At 39.8% G+C, this 8,384-nt stretch overlaps 1 non-coding gene across 1 annotated transcript; it reads right to left on the reverse strand.

Moving 5' to 3' along the window:
- Positions 1 to 400: 400 nt before the first annotated feature.
- Positions 401 to 508, reverse strand: LOC148579649 (small nucleolar RNA R71). Its single transcript, XR_015899384.1, has one exon. It is a non-coding gene; the product is annotated as a small nucleolar RNA R71 (small nucleolar RNA).
- Between the last annotated feature and the right edge of the window lie 7,876 nt (positions 509 to 8,384).

Here is an 8,384-nt window from a genome sequence, read left to right on the forward strand (position 1 = left end):
AAGAAGACATGGCCGAAAATAATAACAATGCAAGGAAGATGCTTGGTGACTTCACTGCACCAAATTCCAATTTACATGGAAGAAGCATCTCAATCCCTGCCATTGGAGCAAACAACTTTGAGCTGAAACCTCAATTAGTTTCTCTGATGCAACAGAACTGCAAGTTTTATGGACTTCCATCAGAAGATCCTTTTTAGTTCTTAACTAAATTCTTCAAATCTGTGATACTGTTAAGACCAATGGGGTTGATCCCGAGGTCTACAAGCTCATGCTTTTCCCGTTTGCTGTAAGAGACAGAGCTAGAATATGGTTGGACTCTCAACCTAAGGATAGCCTGAACTCTTGGGATAAGCTGGTCACGGCTTTCTTAGCCAAGTTCTTTCCTCCTCAAAAGCTTAGCAAGCTTAGAGTGGATGTTCAAACCTTCAGACAGAAAGAAGGTGAATCCCTCTATGAAGCTTGGGAGAGATACAAGGAACTGACCAAAAAGTGTCCTTCTGACATGCTTTCAGAATGGACCATCCTGGATATATTTTATGATGGTCTGTCTGAATTATCTAAAATGTCATTGGACCATTCTGCAGGTGGATCCATTCACCTAAAGAAAATGCCTACAGAAGCTCAAGAACTCATTGACATGGTTGCTAATAACCAGTTCATGTACACTTCTGAGAGGAATCCTGTAAGTAATGGGACACCTCAAAGGAAGGGAGTTCTTGAAATTGATACTCTGAATGCCATATTGGCTCAGAACAAAATATTGACTCAACAAGTCAATATGATCTCTCAGAGTCTGAATGGATTGAAGGAATCATCCAACAGTACTAAAGAGGCATCTTCTGAAGAAGAAGCTTATGATCCTGAGAACCCTGCAATAGTAGAGGTGAATTACATGGGTGAACCCTATGGAAACACCTATAATCCCTCATGGAAAAATTATCCAAATTTCTCATGAAAGGATTAACAAAAGCCTCAACAAGGCTTTAATAATGGTGGAAGAAACAGGTTTAGCAATAGCAAACCTTTTCCATTATCCACTCAGCAACAGATAGAGAATTCTGAGCAGATCCCATCTAGCTTAGCAAATATAGTCTCTGATCTATCTAAGGCCACTGTGAGTTTTATGAATAAAACAAGGTCCTCCATTAGGAATTTGGAGGCACAAGTGAGCCAGCTGAGTAAAAGAGTCACTGAAACTCCTCCTAGTACTCTCCCAAGTAATACAGAAGAAAATCCAAAGAGAGAGTGCAAGGCCATTGATTTGACCATCATGGCCGAACCTACAAGGGAGGAGGAGGATGTGAATCCTAGTGAGGAAGACCTCCTGGACGTTCAGTGACCAATAAGGAGTATCCCTTTGAGGAACCAAAGGAATCTGAGGCTCATCTAGAGACCATAGAGATTCCATTGAACCTCCTTCTGCCCTTCATGAGCTCTGATGTGTATTCTTCCTCTGAAGAGGATGAAGACATTACTGAAGAGCAAGTTGCTAAATACCTTGGTGCAATCATAAAGCTAAATGCCAAGCTATTTGGTAATGAGACTTGGGAAGATGAACCTCCCTTGCTCACCAATGAACTAAATGCATTGGATAGGCAGAAATTGCCTCAAAAGAAACAGGATCCTGGAAAATTCTTAATACCATGTACCATAGGCACTATAACCTTTGAGAAGGCTCTGTGTGACCTGGGGTCAGGAATAAACTTAATGCCACTCTCTGTAATGGAGAAACTTGGGATCTTTGAGGTGCAAGCTGCCAGAATCTCATTAGAGATGGCAGACAACTCAAGAAAATAGGCTTATGGACAAGTAGAGGACGTGTTAGTAAAGGTTGAAGGCCTTTACATCCCTGCTGATTTCATAATCCTAGACACTGGAAAGGATGAGGATGAATCCATCATCCTTGGAAGACCCTTCCTAGCCATAGCAAGAGCTGTGATTGATGTGGATAGAGGAGAGTTGGTCCTTCAACTGAATGAGGACAACCTTGTGTTTAAAATTCAAGGATCTCCTTCTGTAACCATGGAGAGGAAGCATGAAAAGCTTCTCCCACTGCAGAGTCAACCAGAGTCCCCACAGTTAAACTCTAAGTTTGGTGTTGGGAAGCCACAACCAAACTCTAAGTTTGGTGTTGAATCCCCACATTCAAACTCTAAGTTTGGTGTTGGGAGGTCCCAACAATGCTCTGCACATCTGTGAGGCTCCATGAGAGCTCACTGTCAAGCTATTGACATTAAAGAAGCGCTTGTTGGGAGGCAACCTAATGTTATCTAATTATATTTATTTATTTTCTCTTGTTATTTTATGTTTTCTTTAGGTTGATGATCATGTGGAGTCACAAAAACTACTGAAAAATCAAAAACAGAATGAAAAATAGCATTGAAAATAGCACACCCTGGAGGAGAGCAGTCTGGCATTTAAACGCCAGAAACAAGCACCAAGCTGGCGTTTAACGCTAGAAACAAGCATCTGCCTGGCGTTAAATGCCAGAAACAGGCTATATTTGGGCGTTTAACGCTAGAAACAAGCAGCAGTCTAGCATTAAACGCCAGGATTGCACAGCAAGGGCGTTTTACACGCCTAATTGGAGCAGGGATGTTAAGTCCTTGACCCCACAGGATCCCTACCTTTTCTTCTCTCCTCTTCACACCTTTTCATAACCCTCTTCCCAAAATACCCTTCACCAATCACCTCAATCACTCTTTCCCATCACCCCCTCACCACTCACATCCATCTTCTCTTCCCCATAAACCCCACCCACCTCTAAAATTCAAATTCTTTTCCCTCCCAAACCCAACCCTAATGGCCAAACCCTAAACCTTCCCCCACTCCTATATAAACCCCTCATTCCTTCTTCATTTTCACACAACACAATCCTTTCTTCTTACCCTTGGCCGAATACACACCTCTCTTCCTCTCCTCCATTTTCTTCCTCTTCTCCTTCTTTCTTTCTTCTTTTGCTCGGGAACGAGCAAACATTTTAAGTTTGGTGTGGTAAAAGCATAGCTTTTTGTTTTTCCATAACCATTTATGGCACCTAAGGCCAGAGAAACCTCTAGAAAGAGGAAAGGGGAGGCAATAGCTTCCACCTCTGAGTCATAGGAGATGGAAAGATTCATCTCAAAGGTCCATCAAGACCACTTCTATGAAGTTATGGCCAAGAAGAAAGTGATCCCTGAGGTTCCTTTCAAGCTCAAAAAGAATGAGTATCCGGAGATCGACATGAGATCTGAAGAAGAGGTTGGAAAGTTCTCACCAACCTCATTCAACAAGTCGGGATCTTAATGGTCCAAGAGTTCTATGTAAACGCATGGATCACTAGGAACCATGATCAAAGTGTGAACCCGAATCCAAAGCATTAGCTCACCATGGTTCGGGGAAAATACTTAGATTTCAGTCTGGAAAATGTAAGGCTGGCGTTCAACTTGCCAATGATGGAAGAGAACGCACGCCCCTACACAAGAAGGGTCAACTTTGATCAAAGGTTGGACCAAGTCCTCATAGACATATGTGAAGAAGGAGCTCAATGGAAAATTGACTCAAGAGGCAAACTGGTTCAATTAAGAAGGCATGACCTCAAACCAGTGGCTAGGGGATGGCTAGAGTTCATTCAACGCTCAATCATTCCTACTAGTAACCAGTCTGAAGTTACTATAGACCGGGCCATCATGATCCATAGTATCATGATTGGAGAGGAGGTGGAAGTTCATGAGATTATACCTCAAGAACTTTACAAGGTGGCTGAAAAGTCCTCCACTTGGGCAAGGTTAGCCTTTCCTCACCTCATATGCCACCTCTGCAATTTGGCTAGAATTGACATAGAGGGAGACATCCTCATTGAAGAGGACAAGTCCATCACTAAGAAAAGGATGGAGCAAATAAGAGATCATGGACCTCAACATGAGCATGAGGAAATTCCTCACCATGAAATTCCTGAGATGCCTCAAGGGATGCATTTTCCTCCACAAAACTATTGGGAGAAAATCAACACTTCCCTAGGAGAATTAAGCTCCAACATGGGACAACTAAGTATGGAGCACCAAGAGCATTCCATCATCCTCCATGAGATTAGAGAAGATCAAAGAGCTATAAGGGAGGAGCAACAAAGACAAGGAAGAGACATAGAGGAGCTCAAAAGCACCATTGGTTCTTTAAGAAGAGGAAGACGCCACCCTCACTAAGGTGGACTCATTCCTTAATCTCCTTGTCTATTTATTTTACTGTTTTTCGATTTTTGAGCTTTATGTTTTATTTATGTTTGTGTCTTTACTAGATGATCACTAGTGTCTAAGTGTCTATGCCTTAAAGTTATGAATGTCCTATGAATCTATCACCTCTCTTAAATGAAAAACTGTTCTAAAAACAAAAGAACAAGAAGTACATGGTTTCGAATTCATCCTTGAAACGAGTTTAATTATTTTGATGTGGTGACAATACTTTTTGTTTTCTGAATGAATGCTTGAACAGTGCATATGTCTTTTGATATTGTGGTTTATGAATGTTAAATATGTTGGCTCTTGAAGAATAAGAAAAAAGGAGACATGTTATTTGATAATCTGAAAAATCATAAAAATGATTCTTGAAGCAAGAAAAACCAGTGAATACAAAAGCTTACGAAGAAAAAAAAAAGAAAAAAATAGCGAAAAAAAAAAGAGAAAGAAAAAGAAAAAGCAAGAAGAAAAAGCCAATAGCCCTTAAAACCAAAAGGCAAGGGTAAATAAAAAGGATCCAAGGCTTTGAGCATCAGTGGATAGGAGGACCTAAAAGAATAAAATCCTAGCCTAAGCGGCTAAACCAAGCTGTCCCTAACCATGTGCTTGTGGCGTGAAGGTGTCAAGTGAAAGCTTGAGACTTAGCAGTTAAAGTCAAGGTCCAAAGCAAAAAAAAAAAAAAGAGTGTGCTTAAGAACCCTGGACACCTCTAATTGGGGACTTTAGCAAAGCTGAGTCACAATCTGAAAAGGTTCACCCAGTTATGTGTCTGTGGCATTTATGTATCCGGTGGTAATACTGGAAAACAAAGTGCTTAGGGCCACGGCCAAGACTCATAAAGTAGTTGTGTTCAAGAATCAACATACTGAACTAGGAGAATCAATAACACTATCTGAATTCTAAGTTCCTATAGATGCCAATCATTCTAAACTTCAATGGATAAAGTGGGATGCCAAAACTATTCAAGAGGCAAAAAGCTACAAGTCCCGCTCATCTGATTGGAGCTAAATTTCATTGATATTTTAGAATTTATAGTATATTCTCTTCTTTTTATCCTATTTGATTTTCAGTTGCTTGGGGACAAGCAACAATTTAAGTTTGGTGTTGTGATGAGCGGATAATTTATATGCTTTTTTGCATAGTTTTTACATAGTTTTTAGTATGATTTAGTTAGTTTTCAGTATATTTTTATTAGTTTTTAAATAAAAATCACATTTCTGGACTTTACTATGAGTTTGTGTGTTTTTCTATGATTTCGGGTAATTTCTGGCTGAAATTGAGGGACTTGAGCAAAAATCAGATTCAGAGGTTGAAGAAGGACTGCAGATGCTGTTGGATTCTGACCTCCTTGCACTCAAAGTAGATTTTCTGGAGCTACATAACTCCAAATGGCGCGCTCTCAATTGCGTTGGAAAGTAGACATCCAGTGCTTTCCAGAAATATATAATAGTCCATACTTTGCCCGAGTTTAGATGACGCAAACTGGCATTCAACGCCAGTTCCATGTTGCATTCTGGAGTTAAACGCCAGAAACAGGTTGCAAAGTGGAGTTAAACGCCAGAAACAGGTTACAAACTGGCTTTCAACTCCAAGAGAAGCCTCTACACGTGTAAAGCTCAATGCTCAGCCCAAGCACATACCAAGTGGGCCCCAGAAATGGATTTTTGCATCATTTACTCATTTCTGTAAACCCTAGTAACTAGTTTAGTATAAATATGACTTTTTACTATTGTATTTATATCTTTGGATCATCTTTGATCATTTTTATGCTATCTTAGACCTTTATGGGGGCAGGCCATTCGGCCATGCCTGGACCTTGTTCTTATGAATTTTCAACGGTAGAGTTTCTACACACCATAGATTAAGGTGTGGAGCTCTGCTATTCCTCATGAATTAATACAAAGTACTATCATTTTTCTATTCAATTCAAGCTTATTCCGATTCTAAGATATTCATTTGCACTTCAATATGAATGTGATGATCGTGACAGTCATCATCATTCCCAACCTATGAACGCGTGCCTGACAACCACTTCCGTTCTACCTTAGATTGAATGAGTATCTCTGGGATTCCTTAATCAGAATCTTCGTGGTATAAGTTAGAATCTATGGACGGCCATTATTGAGATCCGGAAAGTCTAAACCTTGTCTGTGGTATTCCGAGTAGGATCTGGGAAGGGATGGCTGCGACGAGCTTCAAACTCGCGAGTGCTGGGTGTAGTGACAGATGCAAAAGGATCAATGGATCCTATTCCAGTATGATCGAGAACCGACAGATGATTAGCCATGCAGTGACAGCGCATTGGACCATTTTTACTGAGAGGACAGGATGTAGCCATTGATAACGGTGACGCCTAACATACAGCTTGCCATAGAAAGAAGTATGAATGATTGGATGAAGACAATAGGAAAGCAGAGGTTCAGGAGGAACAAGCATCTTCATACGCTTATCTGAAATTCTCACCAATGAATTACATAAGTATCTCTATCTTTAATTTATGTTTTATTTATCTTTTAATTATTAAATCTCCATAATCAATTGAATCCTCCTGACTGAGATTTACAAGGTGACCATAGCTTGCTTCAAGCTGACAATCTCTATGGGATCGACCCTTACTCACGTAAGGTTTATTACTTGGACGACCCAGTGTACTTGCTGGTTAGTTGTGCAAAGTTGTGACAAAAAACTAAGATTATGAACGTGCGTATTAAGTTTTTAGCGCCGTTACCAAGGAATGAACCGTCACAATTTCTGCGCACCTGGAGGTTGTGGTGGGAAGTGGTATTCATCTTTTGGTTGCAAATTTATACACATTGGAGGTGGTTCATCTTGGTAATAGCATGGAGGGGATGGCTCTTGAAAGTATTGATACTGGGATGGTGGTGGCTCTATATGTGGTTCCTATGGCTCATATGGTTGTTGTAATGGTGGATATGGATGAGGGTCATATGAAGGTGGTTGGTGAAAAGAGGCTTATGAGTGTGGTAGGTGGCTATGTTGAGGGTATGGCTCATAGGTGTATGGTGGTGGTTCTTGGAAGTCACAAGGGGACTCACCATAACCATTGGATTGATATGCATCATAGAATGGCTCTTCTTCATAGTGCATTGGTGGAGGTTGTTGCCATGAAGATTGATCATGTGCGTATGGCTCCTCCCACCTTTGGTTATCCCATCCTTGATGCATATCTTCATTGTAGCTCCCATTTCCTACAACATAGTTTGAACCAAACTCATAGCCAAAGTGAGAATTCATGGTGAAAAGAGAAAATAAAATTCAAAAGCTAATAGCAAAATAATGAAACAAAGTCCTAAACTAGCAAAGACTAGCAAAGAATCAACAAATCAAGCTATTCACAATATTTACATATATACAATAACCAATAACATAACACCATTGCGATTCCCCGGCAACGGCGCCATTTTGATGATTGGACTTTTGTGTGGTTTAGAATTCACAATAAATTCTCGTTGCAAGTATATTTTCTAAACCAACAATAATCCTTTCATACAAAAATTTGTTTGTCACAAGTACAAACCCCTAAATTTATAAACCGAAGTATTGAACCTCGGGTCGTTCTCCCTAGGAATTACAATAAAGTGCCTTGTTATTGGTTATGAGGTATGTTTTGGGGTTTTTGATAAGGGACATGAAAGATAAATGACAATGAAAATAAACTAACAACTAAAAAGGTCTTGGCAAAGGTTGGTGGTCAAGGATCTCTATCCTAATCACTAACCACAACATGAGAATTGGCAAGGATCAACCCCACTAAGTCATCCTCTAACTAATAAAGGAAAGTCAAGTGAGCTATGTCAATCCAAGACCATAAGTCCTAGTTCTCCACCAAATCAATTAGTGAGATCTAGCGTTAATTGCTCCCAATCATCAATCACTTGGACATTAATAACTCAAGAGTTCCTAAGTTACCTTCCCAAGCCAAGAACATAAAATTCTACTCTAAAATCCAACCAAGCATTTTATCAAACCCTTGGAAGGCACAAAAGAAAAGCATATTAAAAAGTGCAAGGAAAGTAAATCTACACTACTCAATTGCAAGAAATTAAACAACAACAAATCAAATGAACAATAAAGGAACATGAAAACATAAGTTGCATTGAAATGAAAATAGAAGAAACAAAAGTGCATGAACATAAAAGTAGAGAATCACAA

The sequence above is a fragment of the Arachis ipaensis genome, chromosome B10, assembly GCF_059453495.1.
Source record: "Arachis ipaensis isolate K30076 ecotype BB chromosome B10, ASM5945349v1, whole genome shotgun sequence".
Lineage (NCBI taxonomy): Eukaryota > Viridiplantae > Streptophyta > Magnoliopsida > Fabales > Fabaceae > Arachis > Arachis ipaensis.